We start from the raw sequence: 13336 nt of genomic DNA, 5'->3' as shown, positions 1-13336 counted from the left end.
ACCTGTACAGTGGAGGGTTGGGGTCAAATAAATATGAAAAATGTTTCTGATTTGTGCACATATTATGGATGGACTTTTTCTAGCCTCATTTTATCTAAACAAGCGCTGGTAATAAACACAATGGCATTTATTATGACTTTTGTTAAATAACTACAAAGGTAACATGGTACTTTTCTGTTAACGGGGCAGCAGTCATCCGTAAACATAAATGTTGCCGCGAAATGTACAGGTCAAACTTCCTGCATATTTCATCCTAATTACATGTTATGATTTTCACCCGGTGTTCCTATTTCTCAAAGCCCTTAGTCACCCTTTGCAGTTAACATTTTTTTCAAAGGCTTTTGTACATTCTTAGCCGAAGTGCTAGAGACAATAAAGGTGTATGACCTACACTTATTGTGACATCGTATATAGCTCTCTCTATATATATATATATGTACATTGATGAACATTTTTTTAATGAGGTAGAAGTGAGTGAGGCATTTATTTGGGTCTGTAACTATTTTTTGCAGTAAACCACAAAATGTAACGCAATTAGTATCATATTTTGTCGGACTGTGTGTATGCTGGGAATGGTTATGAAAGCAATTTAAACCTAATAAACAGTTTTGGGAGTCACACTAGCGTACATAAGCTCAAACAGGACAAGCAAAGCTGTCCCATGCTGTATTCTGAAATGTCTGTTACGACAAATGAACAGTTCAAACCAAAATAATAAGAACAAAGACTGAATATAAGAACAAAGACTGAATATATGACGTGTGACCTAATCTTTACAATCTCCGAAAAACTCTACACACATACAAGCATATATTATTCTGCAATAATAAAAAGGCATTTAATGCTATACAAATAAAGAACAAACCCTTGACACGAAGCAAATCATATAATCCCTAACACTCAAAAACAATATTTTCGATCACTCCATGCTCTCAAACAAACACATACGCATATACAAAAGAAACTGCTTCAATCTCCAATAAGTACAAAGCAAGATTACTCGCCATCTGTCAACACAGCATTTCATCTGTAAATTTGTATCATAGCATGTAAATGCATCAATGTGTCCGGAATATCTAGCTAAACATAAACCAAGTTCAATAAAATTCTCACTTTTTGTTTACAAAACAGTCATCTATATATGCATGCTCAGGCACCGTTACATCCCTTCTTTTCACTGCCAGCTACTATACCCAATGGTATGATACAACCTGCAGAGTCTGTAGAAACAGTTAATGCTTCTCATTCCCATAATTCAGCCCATAATAAATAAGCCATGTTCTCTTGACTAGTTAATGCAAAAACACAGAAACAAATCTACAAGAAAAAAAAATGAAGTTTGACCTGTACATTTCGCAGCAACATTTCTTTGTGGACTACTGCTGCCCCATTAACGGAAAAGTACCGGTAACATTTACACAGTTATTTACTTTAGATTCAGCATCTTATTTTAAGTGAGTTATGACCTAAAGTGTTACAAGACAGAAATTAAAGGGTGTCTCCTTTTTATTTCATTTAAAGAGTGCATTTGTATAATGTATTTTATAGTACATTGTATAATTTTTGATGCAGCTTACATCTTGTTTCTTTATCCTTTAGATGCAAAAGTCTTGGAAAATAACAGAACTTTATGGCTGAAAGGTCATATGTGGATCTGATGTGAAATTATACAAGCAAGTTATCCCTCAGACTGAAAATCTACAAAAAGAAGTGAGTAATAGCAGAGTTATATTCTATTTAGTATGGTCAAAGGTCTAAGATCAGTAAAGAAATCTGCACTGAAAGAATTACAGGAAATATGTTACATTTAACATCAGATTTATAATGTACAGTATCTAGCAAAATTAATAGGTTCATAGGTAGGTACTAGGCTATCTGCCCAAAGGCATTTATAAGCCTAGCTGGAATGTGTTGGCTTTTGCCACCCCCTTAGATTAGTTCCCTGTGCCTCTGTCCAGCAGAGCTATTGAAGTGATCCCTTGGCTAAACTTTGTTTCCCATCCACTCGTCAAGGTTTCTCTTGAAGAGGGTTGGCGAGGAGCTCTGTCTAATGTAGATGGGAATCTTGTTCCAGAGCATGGGAAGTCTCTGGGACAGGATTCTATCCCTCCATCACATCTTATTTATTGTTGTGGTGAGGTTTAGATCCCTGGAGCGTGTGGCTCGAGGGGATATGGTTTTCTTTAGGTGGAGCATGTCCATCAATTCCGGGTTAGACATGGCCTTGTATGTCAGGCAGAGATCACCTCTGAGTAGGCAGGATGCAGCAGAGTACAGCTGGAGTTTCTTCAGTCGAGCTGCATAGGGTATCTGCTTGAGGCCAGTGATCCTCTTGGTGAGGTGCTTCTGTGGTCTTTCCAGTTGTTGCAGGTGTCTTGTAAGGTACATCCAAATGGGGCATTGTACTCTATGATGGGTCTGATGAGTGATGCATAGAGGGGCCCAATGACCTCTTTCGATCTGGATGCAAACCCTTTTGTGATTAGGTGGGCCACACAGAAGGATTTTCTAACCACTTTGGCAATGTGATTATCAAAGGAGAGGTTACTATCTACTTGGGTCCACAGATATTACAGTTGTGTACACTTACCATAAATGTAGATGTTCGAGTGTATTCACTGTTGCAGTCATTACATTGGGTAATCTGCTGGCAGGTTGCCCTCAGTAGGCCTGAATAACAAAGTCTTGAGTCCTGCGTCGGTTGCGGTCTCCTCTTCCATGACGTCAGGGGTATAAAACATGCAGCCGATGCCATTTTATTCAGTTTTTCTTGCCCCAGATGTCAGGTGCCCCCCAAATGGGGAGCAAAAAAAAAAAAAAAAATATATATATATATATATATATATATAGAGATATAGATATATAGATATATATATATATAAAAACAGAAATATATGAAAATGCACTTTTAGCAACATAAACTTTACCTTCATCTAAAAACAAATACACCACAAAGGCTTTAGTATATAATGAAGGAAAGAAAAGTTATAGAAAAAAGGGGGATGGCGGTTGGGTAACCCGGACTACAACAGTGAATACACTCGAACATCTACATTTATGGTAAGTGCACATAACTGTACTATGTTCTTCATGTTTCACTGTTGCAGTCATTACATTTGGGTAGAATCCCAAAGCTATGGATGGGAGGATGGAACTAAATAGCATTAGGAGTGGCTATAAGATCCTGCAGAACTGCAGTGGCAAAGCCTGCCCTGGATTTGGAGAAGAGAGGCAAATGATAATGCTTTGTGAAAGTATGAACAGAGCTCCAAGTAGCAGGCTCTAGAATGTCTTTGGTTGGAACCCCTCTGAGAAAAGCTGCTGAGGTAGTGGCATCCCTGGTGGAATGTGCCCTGATCCCCTTGGGCACAGGTTTACCATGGTGCAAGTAGCAGAAATGAATGCAGTGGCTTATCCACTTAGAAATAGTCTGCTTTGATATAGCCTTCCACTCTGACCCTGCAGCAAATGCTACCAGTAGTTGCTCAGACTTCCTTAGAGATTTGGTCCTGTTTAATTAGAATCTTAGTTGTCTGTGTACATCCAATGAATGCAGAATCCGCTCCCCCTTGTTCTGCAGATTTGGGCAAAATGTTGGCAGGTGAATTGCCTGGTTAAGAGCCACACTGGATACCACCTTAAGCATAAAAGAAGGATTGGTCCTGATGGACACCCTGTCCGGGTAAAATGTAATAAAAGGTTCCACCACCATGTGAGCCTGTAATTCTGAAACCCTTCTTGCTGAAGTGACTGCCAAGAGGAAAGCTGTTTTCCAAGATAGAAATTTTATATCCGCAGTAGCTGCTGGTTCAAAAGGAGGCAGGGTGAGTTTTTCCAGCGCAAAGTTGAGGTCCCATGCAGGAGTTGGTGATCTTCTGGGAGGCCTTAAATTTATGGCTCCTCTAAGATACTGTTTAAGCAGAGGATGAGAAAAGAGGGGAGGCTCTGTGTTGTAATGAGCCGAGATGGCAGAGGCATGTATCTTTATTGAAGAAAAAGATAGGCCCTTGCCAAGCATCTCAGTCAAATATTGTAAAATCTGAGGAATATTGGGCTTTGCTGTGTCCGTTCCTTGTGCTTGGTTCCAAGCACAGAATCTCTTCCATTTATTAGCATAAGATTTTCAAGTACTAGGCCTTCTGGCTTCCAAAATGACATCCATCACAGATTTACTGAGAGGTGTTGTTTGAATAATTCAATGATCAGCCATGCTGCAAGGTTCAGAGTTTGGAGCAGAGTGTGCAGAATTTGATTGTTCTGCTGCGACAGTAGATGAGGTACTTGAGGCAAGTACCAAGGAGGAAGTTGAGACATATTCCTTAGAATTGGGTACCAGTGCTGGCGAGGCCAGTCCAGAGCAACTAGGATCATTTTTGTTTTTTCCTGTCTGACTTTTAGTAAGACCTTGGAGAGAAGAGGCAGAGGGGGAAAGGCACAGACTGTGTTTTCCAACTGAAGGATAGGGCATCCACTTTCCATGCTTTTCTGTGATAAGTTCTTGTGCAGAATTTGCCCAGCTGATAATTTTGGGGAGAGGCAAATAGATCTATGTCTGGGCTCCCCCATTTCTGTGTTAACATGCTGAAGATTTGAGGATCCAGTTTCCATTCGTGCGGGTCCATAAGATTTCTGCTTAGGTCGTCTGCCAGAGTATTTTGTTTTCCTGGCAGGAATTGACCTTGAAGATGTATTTGGTAAGTCAAAGCTGTGTTCCACAATGCCATGGCTAGTCTGCAAAGGGGGTAGGAATGTGTACCCCCTGCTTGTTTATGTACCACATAACCATGGCGTTGTCCGTCTTTATCAGTAGTTGTCCTGGATGAAGTAAGTCCTTGAAGGCTGTCGGAGCATTCTAAACAGCTAGCATCTCTTTCTGGTTCATATGCAGATACATTTGTTTTGGGCTCCATTTGCCCTGAATGCATCTCCCCGCCACGTGGGCCCCCCAAGCATAGTCTGATGAGTCTGTAGTTAGGGTATGGGTGGCAGGGGGTAGAGTGAATGACAGTCCCTTGTTTTGGTGACATGCATCTGCCCACCAAAGAAACTCCTGTTGCAGGCAGGGAATGAGAGGAATCATTATTTCCAGACTGTGACAATGTTGACTCCATAAACTTTTTAGGTACCATTGTAGTTTCTTCATATGCAGTCTCGCATATGGAATTAGTAGAATGCAGGATGCTAAGAACCCCAAAGCCTGCAGAATTTGTCTTGCAGATAACTGGGTTTTTGTTGCCATTTGTTTGTCTGGCGTAAGGTAAGCCATCTGAGCAGTTGTATTCAAGCTTGCACCCAATGAACATAATTATTTGAGAGGGTACCAGTTGGGATTTCTTTTCGTTTATTGTGTATCCTAGGCATGTTAGAAGCCTTTTTAACAAATGCCAGATGTTGAAGAGTGTCCTTGTCCTTTGCTTGAATGAGACAGTCGTCCAGATAAGGATAAATTTGAATGCTTCTTTGTCTGCAGAATGCAATTACTGGTGCCAGGCACTTTGTAAAGACCCTGGGCGCAGTAAATAAGCCAAAGGGCAGTGCAGAGAATTGGTAATGCAAAAAACCTTCCTTGAAGCGGAGGTATCTTCTGCATGATTCCCTTATTGGGATATGCAGGTATGCCTCTTTTAAGTCCAGAGTCACTAACCAAGCGTTCCTGCCCAGCATAGGCAGTAGCTGTTCTAAAGTCAGCAATTTGAATTTTGGAATGTCCAGGAACATGTTCAAAATTGATAAGTCCAGTATTGGACGCCAGGCATTGTCTTTTCTGGGTACCAGTAAACGTCTTGAATAAAAACCTTGTCCTTTTTCCTTTTCTGGTACTGGTTGAACAGCCCCCATATCCATGAGGGACATAACTTGTTTCTGAGCCTCTGCCCACTGATTTTGTGGCAGATCTGGCCAACCATTTGGAATTGGCAAAGTATGGAAATTAAATCTGTACCCTTGGGATACTATGTTTAATACCCACTTGTCCTGGGTAATTAACTGCCAATTTTGAGCATGAATTGCTAGTTTCCCCCCCAAGAGGGCTGCCAAAAGATAAGTGATTGGTGAAGGTAGAAGGAAGCCATTGAGATACTGTAGGGTTGTGCTTTGTTTCCTCCAGATTTGGAGGTGGATGCACTCCATTGCTTTGACCTGTAAGAACCCTGTGATTGGTATCTTGAGCCTTTTGAGCACCTGGATTTGCCTTGAGTGGATCTGTTGGACACAGGAAAGGACCAGTTCTTAGTAGGCCAGTGCCTACTGAACCTGGGTGGCTGCACTTGCAAGAAATCGTTGACAGTTTGCATAGATTTAGCTTTGTCTTCCATTTTCTTTAAAACCTCTTCTGCCTTATTACCAAACAGAGTATCATGCTGCAAGGGGGCATCCAACAATTTAGATTTAACATGATCAGGCACTTGAGCCAGGCATGCCTTCTAATCACAGATCCAGTAACTGCGGCCTTGCAAGAGGCCTCCAAGGAATCAAAACCACATTGCAAAGTATGCTTTCCAACCTGTTCTGCTGACTGCAGTAATTCCTGAAATTCTTTATTTTCCACACAATCAGAAATCAATATTTTCTGTTTCAGTAAGCCCATAACATGCTGTTAATATGTAAACATATGAAACTGGCAGTTTAAGGCCCTAATTGCCAAGGTTGCAGATGTATAAACCTTCTTTCCCCATCTATCCAGCGCCCTGGAATCTCTATCACAGGGGGTAGGATTTTTGTCTGTAGAGGCCTTTACACCTTTGGGACCCTATGAAATAGTCTCAGGATCAGCAGCAGGATTTTTTAACAGAAATTGGTGGGAGTCAGGAACCCTGCAATATCTGTTTGGCTTACTTGGAGCCGGAGGTAGGGAATCAGGAGCCAAGCTTGATTCCGAAAACACATCATCAACAATGTCTAATACAGGAGGTACTGCCAAAGGCATATGCTGAGGAAGAAGGAGGAAATCCCTAAGCCTCTTTTTTGATTCAGAGAAGTCCTGACTCTCCCAGTGAAAATGTTCCCTTAAAGTATGCAAAGTTTCTCCAAAAGAGTAATCCTCAGGAGGAGATGCAGATGGGATGGATTCTTCTGCATCAGAATCCTCACAGGGTGGAATAGAAAATTCCTGATCAGAAGAGGGATCAGAAGAAATGGAAACCTGATCTGAAGATTCATAATCAGTGCCTTGCCTAGGACTCTTAGCAGGGGGGGGGGCCCTGATCAAGGTAATTAAGTCCTCAGCCATTTTGATCATCTGTTTTTTAGGCATAGGGGCCTGAGCACGTGGCTTCATGTATGAGTCAAAATGCAGAAATAGATCCAGATAAATCAAAAAAAATTTTTTTGTTGAAACCTTTATATATAATAAACAAAGCTTTTCAATTAAACTTTAATGTTATCAAATATGCATGTTTAATAAAGGGATGTTTAATTTAACTTTAAATATATTATAAACTCTTTTTTTTCAACGGGCTTTTTGGATTTTCATGTGTCAGTTTTTTAGATATAGAAAAAGTTTTTGATCTTGTTTTTGAGGCTGGTGTTGGTTTAATTTAAAAATGTTGAGGCCTGAAAACACCCTCAGAAGCCGGTGCCTCCTCAGCGGCTCTGGACCCATCCAAAGGAGAGACATCCACGGGTTCAATACTCTGAGAATCTCGTGGCATACCGGACACCAAATGGGTCTCGGTAGTGGCCTGCGACTCAAAAGTATCGGGTATCAGGGGCTGCAAAAGCGCCTCACTGAGTACCAGCGAACCGGCGACTGGCTTAGGAGAAGCTTCGCCACTTTTGGACCTCGACGGTCTGCCTCTGTCTTTTTCTTTACGCTTTTTGTGAACTCCGGTAGTCGGATTGCTAACCGACGGCATTTCAGGGTAATTAAATCTTGATCCAAAATATTTAGAAGCAAAAATATACCGATGCTTAATAGTGCATTGGTTAAATCTAGCACAAAACCGACAGCAAGGCACGTTATGATCTGGGCCTAGGCAAGGAATACAGTACAAATGAAAATCCTTATGAGGTATTTGCTTCCCACAAGTAATGCAATTATTAACTTTTACTGACATCGGGAAGGAGCAAGAAAAAGTTTCCCCAAAGGGGTACTTAGCTTTAGTCTGAAGACTTTGGTTCTGAAACTCAAATGCGAAAATTTCAGGAGTCGGCCGACCGGCACTTGCAAACTGCTTCTGCTTCGGGCACCGCGAGGCAAGAAAGACTGAATAAAATGGCATCGGCTGCATGTTTTATACCCCTGACGACCTGACGTCATGGAAGAGGAGACAGCAACTGATGCAGGACTCAAGACTTTGTTATTCAGGCCGACTGAGGGCAACCTGCCAGCAGATTACCCAAATGTAATGACTGAAACAGTGAAACACGAAGAACATCCCTTATTACGTCTTCCGTATTTAGGGGGCTGCCACCTATGTGGTAGTTTGTGGGCACTTTGTTTTTTCCAAAGGGGATGACTATGCACTTTTTGGCATTTAGCTTGAGGCCATGGTTTTGACACCAGGTATCTGTCTCAGTGAGACCCTTTTGGAGGATGTCTGTGTCAGCCGGACAGTCAATTTTAGCCCCTAGTTTGCAGTCGTCTACGAACTTGTCAGCCATAGTCTTCCTGTGCTTGCCTGTACCTCTGAGAAGTATATGCTGAACAGGAGGGGGTCCTAGGACTGAGCCCTGGAAAATGTCACTTGCAACCGGTTTAGTCAGATCTAGCTCCCGCAACTCTTCCCATGTGGGTTCTGTCCGTGAGCCAGTTGGCAACCCATCTCGTGACGTAGGGGTTTATGCTCAGGCTGATGAGCTTGTCTATAATACCTGAGTGGGGAATGGTGTTGATGGTTAATCAAATACTTCACTGGAATGTTGCAGACAAATAAGAGTGATAAAAAAATAAAGCATTCTGAATGGCAGGTTTATGGAAGAAATTCATATGCTACAGAAAAAATTATCGCTTTTCTTCTTAATACAATGCAAGACGTTAGATGCAGTCAGTTTTTGATTGAGGGATTATTAATATGTCATTATAAAAGAAAGGTTGACTAGGTCACTAAAGACCTGATGGACATAAAGGAGTACTTTACTAGACAATATACAGAAACTACTCAAAAAGGGTGCAATTAGAATGAAGAGTTAAGCTTGTTAATCTTGGCTACACCTAATTAAACTGAGTGGAGATACTTTTGATGGATGTTATTTTAGAAAGAAGAAGAGGTTGTAGTCTGGACCAGTTTGAGTTCATTCAAAACTACGTCATACTATCCAAAAAAGAAGAAGAAGGTACCAGACCCCAGCCAAAGCTATGTGCTTAATTGGAGATGCTCATGTGTTGGTTGAAATTAGTTTAAAACAAGGGCAGTTGAATGGCTGTATTGTCTGATGAAGCAGCTTTGAGGCTGTGAAAGCGCTTACCAGGTTTTTATCTTCTGTGAAATAAAATCTTATGGTCGATTTGGCTTTGGTCTGGTACCTACTTCTTCTTTTTTGGATATTGCTGACAATTTGTGCTGAAGGTCTGTTTACCTACACCACTTGCACTTAGTTTTTCTGCCTACATGTCATACTCCCTCTTGAATTCTGGTAAATGCTATAACCCTTCTCCATGGAAACGATAAAAATGTATGTATGAATAATGCTATTATACAGGGTCTGTACTAAATATGATTGGCTGCATGGACTGCTGTATGGTATTAATATTGTATTAGAATTAATATCAGCAGTATCTTCACTTTTATGGATCTTTATTTCAGAATCATGAAGTTTGGCTGCATGGCAATAATAAAGATGGAATGCAGTTAAAGCTGAACTGAATGTATGTATCACTGGACTAGATGCTGTATCTCCAGCTCATGTTGTGATGAGTAGACCTTATGAATATTGCCTGAAGGAAGCATAAACATGATGCAATGCATGGAGCACTGTGATTATGCTCAAACATTGTTATTTAATATCCTGGTTACTGGCTACTGTAACTTCAGACCAAACTGTGACACTTCCACAGGTGTGCAACATTAGTTCTAGACATGGATGCTAAGATTTACCTCTCAAGTTTTTTCTTGGCATCTATGTCTCGTATACAACACTGTGGATACAACTGGAGAGACTATCATAATCCTATACATAAAATAGTACGATTTAATAGAAGTTGGAAATGACAGTGAGAATGAATGCCATTTATGAGTATCTGAGCTGAAAAACTGTAATTATGAGACTTAGAAATTGAAATGGGTGGCTGTTGAATCTGGAAAGTATTTTGATCTTAAAGAATTTCTTCTCCTTTCTTTGTAAATACTAGTTTGACAACAATAAATGAAGTGAAAATGTAAATACTACAATATGCTAACACTTTGAGAGGTCACATTAGTTGTAAAAACTAAATTAAGAATTTATAAAGACAGGAATAATAGAATGGAGTACTGGTGGACTTTCATCACTGAGGTGTCACAGGGCAACACATTGAGCATTGTATTTGACTGTGAGCAGGTATAGGGTTTAATAAAGTTGTTGGCAGGAAGCACCTACAATATTGACAGAAATATAAAAGGTCACTCACTGGTAATGTTCTACACTAACAACCTGTGATGCAGCTGCAAAGGTCTGTGTGTTTTAAACAGTAAAGCATGTTAATATAATGATGCTAATAATGATGTAGGGAGCTAAGGCTAATTATAATTTTTATGTAATATGCACTATTAGAAAAGGACTGACGGGGATTCAAAAGATTAGAATGGTTCAGAAAGGATGAGCTAATTTTTTTTTTTACTCAAACTTATAAATACGGGAAAACATTTAAACAGGATACAGAAAGACAAATTAATTCAGATTTTTTTTATATACATTAATTCCTGTTCATGTGAAATAACACTATGTATGCAAAGTTATAATCACACAAATGGAGTATGAGTTATAAAGATGGGGAAATTTTGAAATTTGGTACTGCTATATTCAAAATATTTTTGTATATAGGAAGATCATGCGTGTGCGAGGGATACTAGGTTCTGTATAAAGTCCATGGAAATGATGTGCTGTTCTTATTTACAGACTGTACTCCATACCTTGATTATGATATTTACATTTCTGATGTCACTGTCAATGGATGCTCAATAAAGATTTGTTTAAAAAAATCTCTCTGTCCTGTGGCAAAACAGCATAAAACTACACTTCCTGAGTCAGAAGCTGCATCTGAAACTGCAATTCAGTCTGCAGAATGACATTTTAAATTGTGGAAAAATCTGAAACAGTGTACAGCTTGTTCAAATACCTAAAATCATTTGGAATAACTGTATCCAAAAAATAAAAATTTCCCCAAGTCCACAAAAAAGGAGGAAAAAGAAGAAGAAAATAAAGACAAGCCAGTTACTAATTCTTGATAACTTCTTTTTCAAAGTAGAGAATCCTTATTCAGAAGATTCAGCCAGAAAATGCAGAATAATATTAAAATCAAGTCTGAAACATCTCAGTCATACAGAAGACTTCTAGCTGGAGTCACCTTGATCTTCATCCACTTGCCTTATATATAAAGCAGTACTATTAACATATTCTAGCAGACCCTCTTTCTTCCTCCTTTTCTTCCATAATAAATCAGACTCTCTTTCCTCAAGACGACTAACCAATGTCAGTAAAGGAGGAGCAAAAGACTGCATTTTTTCCAGATAACTGAGAAAGTGCCTAAGAAAAGCTAAAGAACCCCCCCCCCCCCAGAAAAGTGGCATATACAAATAAAACTGTGAACACTTCTTGCTTAAAATATGCACAACTTCTCCTCTTGCTGACAGATGCAATGGGGAGGTTGCCTTTTTACCAGAAGACTGTGAAAGTGTCTGAAAAAGTGAATTTTTATACATTATTAAAAAATGAGCAACAGTTTCACTTACTCATAATCAAATTTAAAACTCTGAATATTTTTTCTGCTTTAAATCTGCATAGCTTCCCCCTTTCATCAGATAAAAAAACAGGTCATCACTGAAAATGTTCTGGGAACTTGAAAACTGCACCTAAAAGATTCTACACATTACAGACTTTTCAGTCTTCAACTGGATATTACCCATTTTGAATCACACTCAGTCTTCTGTTTACTGTCATTTTATGTTATTTATCATTTGTTCACTGGGAATTTTAACCTGCTCCAACTTTACAACATGGTCTATACTCATTTACTCATCCGCTTAAATTATCCACATTAACAAATTCAGGGTCATGGAAAAGTCACAGCATACCCTGAACAAACAATGGACACCAAGCAAGCAACAATTTTTGTAAAGGATATTAGTATATCAGAAGACACAGGAACCCCCCCCCCCCCACACACACACAATTTGCATGCACACCTACAAAATATGAAGGACTACCATCTTACACATGGCATTGTTCTTGGGATGTAGCAGAAAAGTGGAGCACCTGGAAAAAACATGGACAAAAGGAAGGCACATTCTCACAATCCTTACATCATATACTTGCATGGAAAAAATGGCTATGTAAATTCTTGAGGGCAATCTGCTGAGAAAGAAAATGGACAACCAAGCTCTGGGAGATAACACTACTGCTGTGCCTTTGTGCCACGCTAAAACAGGCTCCTCTGCAAACATTAAAACAAAGGCTGCAGAATACATCCTTACTTTACAAGAACTTTTAACTACACTGTAAATGAGAAGGGGAAAAATCTACTACCACAAAACGAAATACATACTGTCAGTCATTTAAAATTCACATCTCGACAAAGATCAGTACAGTACAATATTCAGGTTGGAAGATAAAGTGGGCATTTTAGTAAAAGTTTGCTTACAACTGCTCCTTCACCAAAAAAAATCATACATGCAAGGAACCAAATGCAGCCTTTTAGCACATGGAGTTGAGTTTTAAGTACCTGCTCTGTCCATTTTCTGTTGACTTGCTATGTGCTGTTACACAGTGAGGCTCTTGATAAACAGAAATGACCATTCTTTTGTGGTTCTACCTGTATCTTTATGTTCATGTAACTGTTTCTGCCCCTCCCCACAATCCTTACATCATATACCTGCATGGATAAAATGACTACTATGTAAATTCTTGTGTAAAATTAGGATTATGTGTTTGGAAGTAGTGTCATATCATAACAACGACAGCATAAAGCTGCTTAAAATTTAGTGGATTTCATTTGGTTGTAGAGAAAGAACCAATAGATGTCTTTACGGTCATACATTCAACTTCAGAACAAAAAAATGATATGACAAAATTGATAGGTTGTATGAGGGATCTTGTTTCCAATGGTCTGAGTGAGCAATGCCTAAAATTGTTTAGACAAACCAGGTGAGTTTCTGCTACATTAAAAAGAAAAAAAAATGAAGAAGCAAAAACAGCAAGCAGA

General features: G+C 39.5%; 1 protein-coding gene across 1 annotated transcript in view; it reads right to left on the bottom strand.

The window, feature by feature from the left end:
- ATRN (attractin) overlaps positions 1–13336 on the bottom strand; it is a 2639854-nt gene that overhangs the window by 30734 nt on the left and 2595784 nt on the right. The gene's annotated exons all lie outside the window — the stretch shown is intronic.

Source organism: Protopterus annectens, chromosome 2.part2, assembly GCF_019279795.1.
Source record: "Protopterus annectens isolate FY-2018-M chromosome 2.part2, PAN1.0, whole genome shotgun sequence".
Lineage (NCBI taxonomy): Eukaryota > Metazoa > Chordata > Ceratodontiformes > Protopteridae > Protopterus > Protopterus annectens.
Note: the sequence above shows the minus strand (reverse complement) of the source record. Positions and strands in the feature narration are given on the sequence as shown.